The sequence below is a fragment of the Camelus ferus genome, chromosome 35 (genome assembly GCF_009834535.1).
Source record: "Camelus ferus isolate YT-003-E chromosome 35, BCGSAC_Cfer_1.0, whole genome shotgun sequence".
NCBI classification, from domain to species: domain Eukaryota; kingdom Metazoa; phylum Chordata; class Mammalia; order Artiodactyla; family Camelidae; genus Camelus; species Camelus ferus.
Window position 1 is genome coordinate 13,305,181 of NC_045730.1, and position 11,486 is coordinate 13,316,666.

The 11,486-nt window shown below is 35.3% G+C and overlaps 1 long non-coding RNA gene across 1 annotated transcript in view; it reads left to right on the forward strand.

Annotated features, from left to right (window-relative positions):
- Window positions 1–4,463, forward strand: part of LOC116661611 — a 27,716-nt gene extending 23,253 nt beyond the window's left edge. Inside the window, exon 4 of the long non-coding RNA XR_004317562.1 lies at window positions 4,452–4,463. This is a non-coding gene — a long non-coding RNA (uncharacterized LOC116661611). The remainder of the gene's footprint in view (window positions 1–4,451) is intronic.
- Window positions 4,464–11,486: the final 7,023 nt, after the last annotated feature.

Below are 11,486 nucleotides of genomic sequence, written 5' to 3' on the forward strand. Positions count from 1 at the left end.
TTCTGCCAGTGATTTCTGTTGTATTTCCGTTTGCTGGTAGTTTGGATTTCCAATCAAGGAGAATAGCATAAGGAGAGAGGACATTGAGGTTATTCAGGTAGAGGTATTTAAAAAATAGTTTCTTCATGTAGCTGTGCTGGTGTAGGTGTGGTAACTCCTACTGAAATGTAATGATGAATATAATGGAATGAATCAGTTCCTAAGGTGCCTTCCCATTATGTAACCCTGTAGTTCTACCTAAAATATATCTCATGGAACACTAATGTCTTTTAGTACTTTCAGTACAGTGCCTACTATGAAGCCTTTTTTGAAATTGAGATATATTGACATAAAACAATATATTATTAATTTCATGTGTATAACATAATGATTTGGTATTTGTGTGGATTATAAAATGATCCCACAATAAGTAAAGCATTCTTGATCATGTATTTCTAGAGATGTTTTAATTTAGAATGGGCTCGCTTCTTACACATGACCATAGGAAAGGTAAAGTAGTATATTTAAGGGTTTTAAGAGATATAAAAGGAAAGAATATAAAAATTACTAAAAAAGGATTCCTTTAGATGCTCCTTCCTTTACAAACATTGTAAAAGGCCTATTATGTCTCATGTATTGTAACTGAAGTTTCAGGGACCTCAGTCTAGTGTGATAAACAGACATGTAATATAATAATTACAACACAATGCAGAAATGTTAAAATGGAAAGACATAAAAAAGGCTACATTATGTGTAGCAAAAGACCACTACAAAAGCGTTCATAACAGCACAATTTGCTAACAGCCCAGACCTGGAAGCAACTCAGTGAGCACTGACAGTGGAACAGTTATATATGGAGTACTGAAGAGCAATGAGAACAAAGGAACTACTGTTCAGCATCTTCTGTGAATTTCAAAGTCATAAGGAAAAAGAAACTAGACTCAGAACATATTGTATCCAGAAGGAAACTTAATTTAAAAAGACGCATGCACCCCAATGTTCATAGCAACGCTATTTACAATACAATAGCCAAGACATGGAAACAGCTGAAATGTCCATTGACAGATGACTGGATAAAGAAGTTGTGGTATATTTATACAAAGGAATACTCTTCAGTTATAAAAAATGATAACATGGATGTCCCTGGAGAATGTCATTCTAAGGGAAGTAAGCCAGAAAGAGAAAGAAAAATACCATATGATATCACTTATATGCGGAATTTAGGGAGGAAAAAAAAAGGCAAACGAACTTATTTACAAAACAGAGACTCACAGGCATAGAAAACAAACATGGTTACCAGCGGGGGGAGGGGGTGGGAAGGGATAAATAGGGAGTTCGAGATTTGCAGATACTAACTAATACATATAAAATAGATGTACAACAAGTTTATACTGTATAGTACAAGGAACCATATTCAATATCTTGTAGTAACTTATGGTGAAAAAAGAATATGAAAACGAATATATGTATGTTCTGATATGACTGAAGTATTGTGCTGTACACCAGAAACTGACACATTGTGAACTGACTATACATCAATAAAAATATATTTTTAAAAAAAGAACGTATTGTATGATTCCATTTATGTAAAGTTCAAAAACAGGCAAAACCAGTGTATGTTCAAATTCAGGCTGGAAGTATAGTTTTTGGAAATGGGAAGAGGGAACTTTGGGGTTCTAGTATTGTTCAGTTTCTTGAATTAGGTGCTTGTTACAGGAGTATGTTCACTTTGTGTAACTATTGAAATGCATCACTAAGATTTGTTTATTTTTCTTTGTGTATGTTATACCTTGTTAAAACTGACATTAAATAAACAAGTGCCAAGGGAACAAGAGAGTGATGAAATCTATGTGACAGATGAGGAGGATGTCACAGAGGAAGCAACTTTTTAGCTAAGATGGTATTTACAAGCAGAGAAAATGGGAGAGAGCCATTCTAGGTAGAGGTATTAAAGCTAAAACAGGTGGTGATCATTTTGTAATGTATTGAAACATTGGATCACTATGTTGTACATCAGGAACTAACATAGTGTTGCAGGTCAATTGTACTTAAAAAATAACCAAACTCATAGAAAAAGAGATCAGATTTGTGGTTTCCAGAGGTGGGGTGTAGGAGGAAGGGGAATTGGATGAAGGTGGTCAAAAGATACAAACTTCCAGTTATAAATACTAGGGATGTAATGTGCAATACAATTAATATAACTAATACTGCTGTATGATATGTATGAAAGTTGTTAGGAGAATAAGTCCTAGCAGTTGTTATCACAGGGAAAAAATACTTTTTTTCCTTTTTCTTTTGTGTTCACTAAACTTACTAAGTTTCATGGTGTATATAAATCATTATGCTGTACACCTTAAATTTACTACAGTGCTGTATGTCAATTATATCTCAATAAAACTGGAGGAAAAAAGCCAAAACAGCACACCATATGAGATAAGCAGCAAGTTTGTTCATGTAATGGGACCATAGATACGAGGGGAGGTGGGTCAAAGCACTGGATGAAAGGTCAAAGCTCTGGTTGAGGCTGACTTAAATGTCATATATGCCATGCAAAGGAGTTTGTACTTTGTTATACATCCACAAAGATTATTTTTGTATCAGCTACAGTTTGATGAGGAAAGCAGAACCACAATATTGATATGGTATAAGACATTAATTACAGAGATTAGAGTTTACATAATTGTGGGAGCTGATAAGGAGGCCTTAGAAGGCTATTGCCTGTTTCTGGACACTAAAATGGCAATAGGTCAGCATATCTTGTAGTCAGGAACTGGTGTGAAGAATGGAAGAGCCAGGGGGAGGGTATAGCTCAAGTGGTAGAGCATGAGGTTAGCATGCATGAGGTCCTGGGTTCAATCCCCAGTACCTCCTCTAAGAATCAAAATAAATAAATAAACCTAATTACCTCCCCCTCACCAAAAGAAAAAAAAAAAAAAAGAATGAAAGAGCAAACTGAAACCCCTAACCACAAACTGAATCCTACATTATCCCTCAATGCTTCTCAACTCAATGATGAGCATAACCTTCAGAACAAAACGGTACCAATCTCCGTGAAGCTGAACTCATGCGTGCCCTAAGACTCAGATAAGCTGTGTGTCAAGCTGCTACTTTTTTGCCTGGTATCCTTCAGGGCTGCTTCACTTCTACCTGCCAAAGTTCACATAAACTCATATGGCCAACCGTAAGTTAGAACAGAGAAGAGAATTCTGGGAGAAACAGTTCTAGCTTCTCTAAGATGATGACCCAATACAAATTCACCACAATCATTCTCATTATTACATTTAGAGTGGCCAAAGTTTATTCCAAAAATATATAGGAAGATAAATATTTTAAAAATCTAGCATAAAAAAGAAAGAAAAAAGCTGGGAAGGAAAAAAAAGAGAGAAAGAAAATGAGAAAACAAAAAAACAACAAACCCAGTCAACCAGCATCTTGATGTTGGGCTTCCCAGCCTCCAGAAATGTAACAAATAAATTTCTGTTGCCTAAGCCACCCAGTCTATGGTATTTTGTTGTGGCAGACTGAGTGGCAAGGATACCAGCCACACTTCTGAAAGACAGCCAATATAATAAAAGAGGAAAAAGAAATGAGGCATAAAGATAAGAAAAGGAGAGACAGAATTATCACTTTTAGAAAATAGAATTGTCTATCTAGAAAAATAGCATTGAATAAACTAAAATGCTACTAAAATGAATGTGAGTTCAAGAAGATGAATAATGTAAGATAAATATACAAAATTTGTGCTTTTCTGTTAGAATATTGGAATGCAAATATCAAGCCCAGATAGATTAAAGACAAATATAAAAAGCAAAACTACAAATTCTTAGAGGATGACAGTCTTTGTTAATGCAACAAGACAAAAAATATGAATGAGATGCAAAAATCAGGAAAGAAAAAGTAAATATTTCATCATTTGTAGATGATACGAGGTCCACATGGAAGATTCAGGGGAAGCTACAATTATTACAGTGAAGAAAGGGTTCAGCAAGGTTGTTGAACATAACGTCAACCAATAGTGAACCCTTAAACCAACTGTAATTAGAAAATGTAATAGAAAAATCATTCACTATAGCAATAAATTCCAAAGTATTAGGAACAAAAAAAATGTAATATCTTTACAGAGAAAAATTATGAAATTTATCATTGGGCATGAAAGACCTCAATAAATGGTTATATGATAGTTATATCCAAAACTGTAAAGATGAATTTTCTTGTCAAATTAATCCATAAATACATTATAACTCCAAATATAATCCCTACAGGACTCTGTGGAACTTTATAAACTGACTCTAAAAACTCCACAGGAAGGCCCAGAACAGGCAAGATGATTCCAAAAGGAACATGATAGAAGGTTGTATTAATCAGGGTGGGCTACCTGCTGCAATCAACATCTGCAGTATCTCAGGGGCTTAACACAGTAAAGTTTCTCTCTCACACATACCATAGTCCATTATTCGTCAGTGGAAGAAGAGCTGGAGGAGGGTGGACTCTGCTCCATTTCGTCATCCAAGAATGCATGATCCATCTGTCTAGTAACCCCATCATCCCCTAGGACCTCAGAGTCTCAGATCTACTGCATCTAGTCAGAAGAGGTTAGAGAGAAGACAGACAGAATCTCAGTAGGTTTTTAGGAGCCAGCTCTGGAAGTGGCATATACTGATCCCATTAACTTCTAGCAAGACTGGAAATTTTTAGTCCATCTGAAGTTCTAGAAAAAAAAGAAAACTGGGCTTGGTGAACAGGTAGCAGCCCCTACCACAAAGGATTGGCACTGCCAAACAGCAGACTTAAAAATCATTAGTAATTAATAAGAGTTTGATGTTGACTGAGGAAAAGCTATATAGTTTAATGGAACAGAATCAAGAAACCAGAGATAGACAGGAATTAAAATTTAATGGAGAAAGTATGGTTGGTAGGAATGTCAATTGGTACAGCCACTATGGAGGTCAGTATGGAGGTTCCTTAAAAAACTTACCATATGAGCCAGCAATCCCACTCTTGGGCATATATCTGGAGAAAAATATAATTTGAAAAGACACGTGCACCCCTAGTGTTTACAGCAGCACTATTTATAATAGCCAAGATATGGAAGCAACCTAAATGTCCATCAATAGATGACTGGATAAAGAAGTTGTGATATATATATACAATGGAATACTACTCAGCCATAAAAAGGAGAAAATAATGCCATTTTCAGCAACATGGAAGGACCTGGAGATTGTCATTCTAAGTGAAGTAAGCCAGAAAGAGAAAGAAAAATGCCACATGATATCACTTATTTGTGGAATCTTAAAAAAAAAAGGACACAGATTAACTTATTTACAAAAGAGAAACAGACTCACAGACACAGAGAACAAACTTACCAGAGAATAAAAGGGATGGGAAAGGATAAACTGGGAGTTCAAAATTTGCAGACACTAACTACTATATACAAAATAGATAAAGCAAAAGTTTCTACTGTATAGCACAGGGAACTAGATTCAATATCTTATAACTTATAATGAAAATGAAAATGAATGTATGCATGTATATGTCTAACTGAAACATTAGGTTCGGCATCAGAAATTGACACAACATTGTAAACTAACTATACTTCAATTAAAAAAGAGTACAAAAATTTTTTTTTCCTAGCTATAGTGGACATCTGACTCTATTGTTTTCTTTGATTATTTACTCTCTCTGGAAACTTCCCACACCAATCTCAGGGTGATTCAAGTAACCATGATACTACTATTGAATATGTCCCCATTGCCAAAGTCAATGACTGGAAAGAAGAGCCAATTCAAATTGGACTTATCATATTTTCTTTTTTAGGAATGTGGATGTGGAACTGAGGAATTTCAAACCTGGGATGGGCTTCTTGAATGGTCAAACTTGGGAGCCAAATTTGCCATGCTCTCCACTATTTGGACAGGGTAGCAAAAGAAAGTTTATTGGGGTTCTTCTTGTTGGGGACCCTTTGTGCTTCCTGTATTTGGATATCTGTTTCCCTCTTTAGGTTTAGGAAGTTTTCAGTCACAATTTCTTCAAATACTTTTTCAATCCCCTTTTCTCTTTCTTCTCCTTCTGGGACCCCTATTATGCATACATTGGCATTCTTTATATTATCCCATAGGTCCCTTATATTGCTTTCACTGGCTTTTTTTTTTTTTTTTTTTAATGGAGGTACTGGGGATTGGACCCAGGACCTCGTGCATGCTAAGCACATGCTCTACCACTGAGCTATACCCTCCCCTTGCTTAGTTTTTACTTGCTTTACTGTCTGTTGATCTGATTGGGTGACTTCTGTCACCCTGTCTTCTAAGTCAATTATTTGTTCCTCTGCATTATCTAGTAGGCTTTTGACTGCCTTTAGCTCAGCTCTCATTTCAGCCATTGACTTTTCTGTTTTTAATTGGCTCCTCTTTATAGTTTCTACTTTCTTTTTTTTTTCTTCTTTTTTTTAATTATTCTTTTTTTTTAGGGAGATAATTAGGTTTATTTACTTATTTTAATGAAAATACTGGGGATTGAACCCAGGGCCTTGTGCATGCTAAGAATGTACTTTACTACTGAGCTATACCCACCTCGCATTCCCTTTTTACAGTATTCTGCCTCTCTATTGATAGTCTCTCTTATGGTTACCAGGGAGGAAGGGGGAGGGAAGGTATAAATTGGGAGTTCAAGATCTGCAGATGCTAACTACTATGTATAAAATAGATAAACAGCAAGGTTATACTGCATAGCACAGGAAACCATATTCAATATCTTATAGTAAATTATGGTAAAAAGAATATGAAAACAAATACATGTTGTTCCTATATGACTGAAGTATTGTGCCATACACCAGAAATTGACACAACATTGTAAACTGACTATATTTCAATTTTTCAAAAAAAATTTAAAAAGGATAGCAAAAGAAAACAACAAACAACAACAACAACAAAACTTTTGGCAAAGAATCAAGACACTAAATAGACAAACCAAGATCTTGGTGACCTTCCAAATGATTATTACTAGTACTTGCTTAGGACTGATTGCATTTGTATTTTTGAGTTCTATGAGTAAGCCTCAATTTTCATAATATAATTCTCTTTTTTTCTTTTTTCCTCCCCCACTTTTTTTTCTTTCTTATGCTATCTGGAATTGTTTTCTGTAACTTCCACTAAAGAAACACTAACTTTATATGGATTATCTTTTGTCTTTAGACTTTTAAATGTCATTTTGTTCAACTGCACTAGTCAGGAAAAGATAAATTGCTCTAGATATTTCCAACAGCAAGGGCTTTATAAAACCACTGGAAGGGTTGAAGGGACAAAGTTCAGGGAAGGGCCATTACTAGCACCCAGTCCACCACTAGGTTCAAAGAATGAGACCTTTGTTATTGCCGGCAAGGTCAATTGCTGCCTGCAACATCCTACTGAAGTCCGGAGAGGGAGGTGGAGGAGGATGTGTTGATTCAGCAGCTTCCGAAATTAACAAGTGATTAATTCATTCAAATCGTGCTGGAAATATTTCAGCTTCTGGATAAAGAAGAAAACCCAACATGAATTTCACTTAAAGGGTATATTTTTTCCCCAAGCTCCCCAGGCACATTTTATTTTTTGCCATTGCTAATTTTCAATTATTTCATGATAACAGCTTGCTCCGCACTAAAATAACACTGACATTCTGTAGTGGCTTGGCTTAATGAGTCCAAGAAAGATCTTTCTGTGTTAAAAGAAACAGGCTTGCCTGAAAACTAGCCTGGGGGTTTGGCCTGCTACAAGTATCATGACTCTGCATAAAAGGACACTCACCATCAACTATAGTAAAATTTGAAGGAAGGTTCACAATTCATTTTATCCTCTGAAATCTTCTTATCTTGTGTGGGTCTTCCTAACTTTTTGGAATGTCCTCTCAACCTTCCTTTCCTTTCTGGGGATTCTGGGCATTCCGGGTGGTATTGTTAATTTGAAAGGAAAGAAGGAGAGGTAATAATTGAAGTCTGTCGAACCCTAGAATGTCACTTAACTCCCTGTAATAGGCTAAACTGTGTCCTTTCCAACATTCATTATGTTGAAGTCCTAACCTAAAGTACCTTAGAATGTGAAAGTATTTGGAGATAGGGCATTTAAAGGGGTAGTTAGGGTTAAGTGAGGTCACAGGGTCCGTCCCTAATCCAATATTACCAGTGTCCTTATCAAAAGATGAGCTTAGGATACACAGAGAGACACTGGGGAAAGGCCAGGTGAGGACAAAATGAGAAGATGGCCACTTCTGAGTCCAGGAGAGAGGCCTCAGGAGAAAACAGACCTACTGACTCCTTGAACTTGGACTTCCAGCTTCTGGAACTGAGAAAATACATTTCTGTTGTTTAAGCCACACAATCTTGGTATTTTGTTATGGAGACCTGAGCAGAGTAGTAGACTCCCCTTACTTTGCTTTTTTCAAATTTAGAGAACCTGATCATGTCACATAGTGTAGTGGAGGGGGGCGTGGGGGTCGGGGGCAAAGCTCTGGTTGCCTGGCTCCTGGTTTCTGGCCAGTATACAACATCACTCCTTTGCATTGTGGTTTGCTGACCACTCCCTATTTCATATCCTGGGATGCAATGCTGTGAATTAGTTTTGCAGAAGCCTGAGGTTCACTAAGTATATGCAGTGTCCCTCCTTGTATGCCAGATAACAAGTCATTATGTACCAGATTTGTCCAAACTACGATTTTGCCTGGCACATCTCTTCATCCCTCTGAAATAGATCTTTGTGATTGTCAGCAATCTGCTATTTCAAAGTGGAATACACGAAATTTCAATTTCTCCCCATGCCCAGGTGCAGAATTTGTAGTTGCAAACCTGTTTTTCAGGACCTGATTGATTGGCTTGACTAGACATTCATGAAATGAAATGTACAAGTTCTGGTTTTCAACTTGAGCTGAAGGAATCCACCAAGTTTAATACTGCTATTCTTTATTCTGTTGAGATTTATTTAAAAAAAATGACAGAAAAATACTAAATCAATAAATAGCATGAAAGTACACGTCATGGTAGAGAAGCTGGACTCTCAAAAGTTAGTCCAATGCTCGTAATTTAGTGTCACAATGTGTACCTGTAATTCTTAATGTTAACTCTTAACCATTTAGCCACCTTTACTACTGGGAGAGGCAAGCTAGCTCCTATCATTTTGGGTTGTATGACTTTTCATCATATATCAAAGGCAACAAAAATACATAGATTTTTTTTCCTGTTCTTTATATTTGAAACAAAGGATTTTTCTCCTTCATGTACTTTCTGGGGTCAGCTTCAGTTGGATGTAATTTAGTTACAATAAAACTCACCAACTGTAAGTGTGCAATTCAATGAGATTTGACAAATACAGTCATGTAACCCCTACTGCTGTTATGATGTATTACACTTGCATCACCAATAAAAGTTTATTTGGCGTCACTTCCCCACTTTTCTGGCCTCTGACAAAGTCTGATCTGATTTCTGTCACTGTAGTTTTGCCTTTTCTAAAATTTCATGTAAGTGGAATCATACAGCATGTAGGCTTTTGTGTGTCTCGTTTCACTGAGCATAATGCTTTTGTGGTTCATCCATGTTGTTGCATGTATCAGTTTGTTCCTTTTTAGTGTTCAATAATATTCCGTTATATGGATATATTAGATTTAGTTTATTCACATGGACATATGGTTCTTTTCAGGTTTTGGCTGTTTTGGACATTTGCTCATGTTTTCCTGTGGACATGTGTTTTCATTTTTCTTGGGTAGATACCTGGGAGTCGAATTGTAGGATCATAAGATAAGTGTGTTTTACATTTATAAGAAGCTACGTAACTGTTTTACAAAGTGGCCTTACAATTTTGTGTTCTCACTACTGGTTTATGAGAGTTATATTTGGCCCACATCCTCTATAGCTCTGGTAATATTAATCATTTAAATTTTAGTCATCCTATTGGTTGTGTAGTGGTATCTTATTGTGGTTTAAGTTTTCATTAACTTAATGAGTAATGGCGTTGTGCATTTTTTGTGTGTATTTTTTTGCCATCGTATGTCTTCTTTGGTGAAGTGTCTCTTCAAATCTTGCAGACTTTTAGGTTTTTTTTGGTTGTTCTTTGTTGTTTTTATTTTTTTGGAGGGGGAGGGTAATTAGGTTTCTTTATTTATTTATTTTTACAGGAGGAACTGTGGATTGAATCCAGGACCTCACGCATGCTAAGCACACACTCTACCGCTGAGTGATACCCTCCCCTTAAATGTTTTTATTATTTTCTTAATTTTATTTTTAGGGAGGGAGGTAATTAGGTTCATTTATTTATTATTTTTTAATGGAGGTACCGGGGATTGAACCCAGGACCTCCTGCATGCTAAGCATGAGCTCTACCACTGAGCTATACCTTCCTCCTCAGACTTTTTAAAAAATTGATTTATTTGTCACTCTATTATTGAATTGTAGGAATTCTTTATATATTATGGATATAATTCCTTTATTAAATATTTGTTTTGCAAGTATTTTCTTCCAATCCATGGTTTGTGTTTTCATTTGGTTTTATTATTTATTATTGAGGTATAATTGACACATAACATTATATTAGTTTCAGATGTACAACATAATGATATTTCTATAGATTGCAAAATGATCACAAGTCCAGTTAACATCTGTTACCATATATAGTTACAAAACTTTTGTGTGTGTATAATGAGGACTTTTAAGATCTTCTACCTTAGCAATTTTCCAATATGCAATATAATAATATTAACTATAGTCACCATGCTGTACTTCCTTTTGCTAATGATGTCTTTTTAGGAGCAAATGTTTTTAATTTATGTGAAATCCAATTTATCATTTTTTATTTCATATTTCATGTTTTTGTATCCTTTTTGGTTTTTGCTTAACCCAAGGCATACTAAGATTTTCTCCCAAATTTTTTCCCCAAATTTTATTGTAGAAATTTTATAGTTTGATCTCTTTCACTTAGGTCTTTGACTCATTTCAATGAGGCACAAGTTTTTGAATCTCAAATTAAAATATCTTTTAGAAGAGAGTTTGCATCCCTCATCCCTGCACAAATAAAGAACATTAACTTGTTCACACAATTTGTCTCTACCTCCTTCCTCCCAATCAATTAAACTGAAGGAGATACAGATAGAATTGATATTTATTATTCAACCTGGTCACTCTGGGAAGTGTGGAAATTTCTTCCTTTTTGTCATTGCAATTTGTGTTATGTCCTCTCTTTCATAGCTAATGTTGAACATTTGTAGTTTTTTTCTTAATTTGATTGTTCAAATATTTTATATCTACTTTTTGCTTGCTTCTTTGGTCTCTGATAGGAATGTGTTAAAATCTATCATTTATGAAGAAAATTAAATAAAAATTTAAAAATAAAGTAAAAAGAAACCTTCCATTTATGGTTGTTGATAATTGCAAGTTTTCGTTATAAAGATTTTGCTTTATATTTCTAAAGGCTGTGCTGTTGGCTGCTACAAAGTCATAATTATTTATCTTCTTGATGCATTATTCCTTTTACTATTATCATCCATGTCTTCTT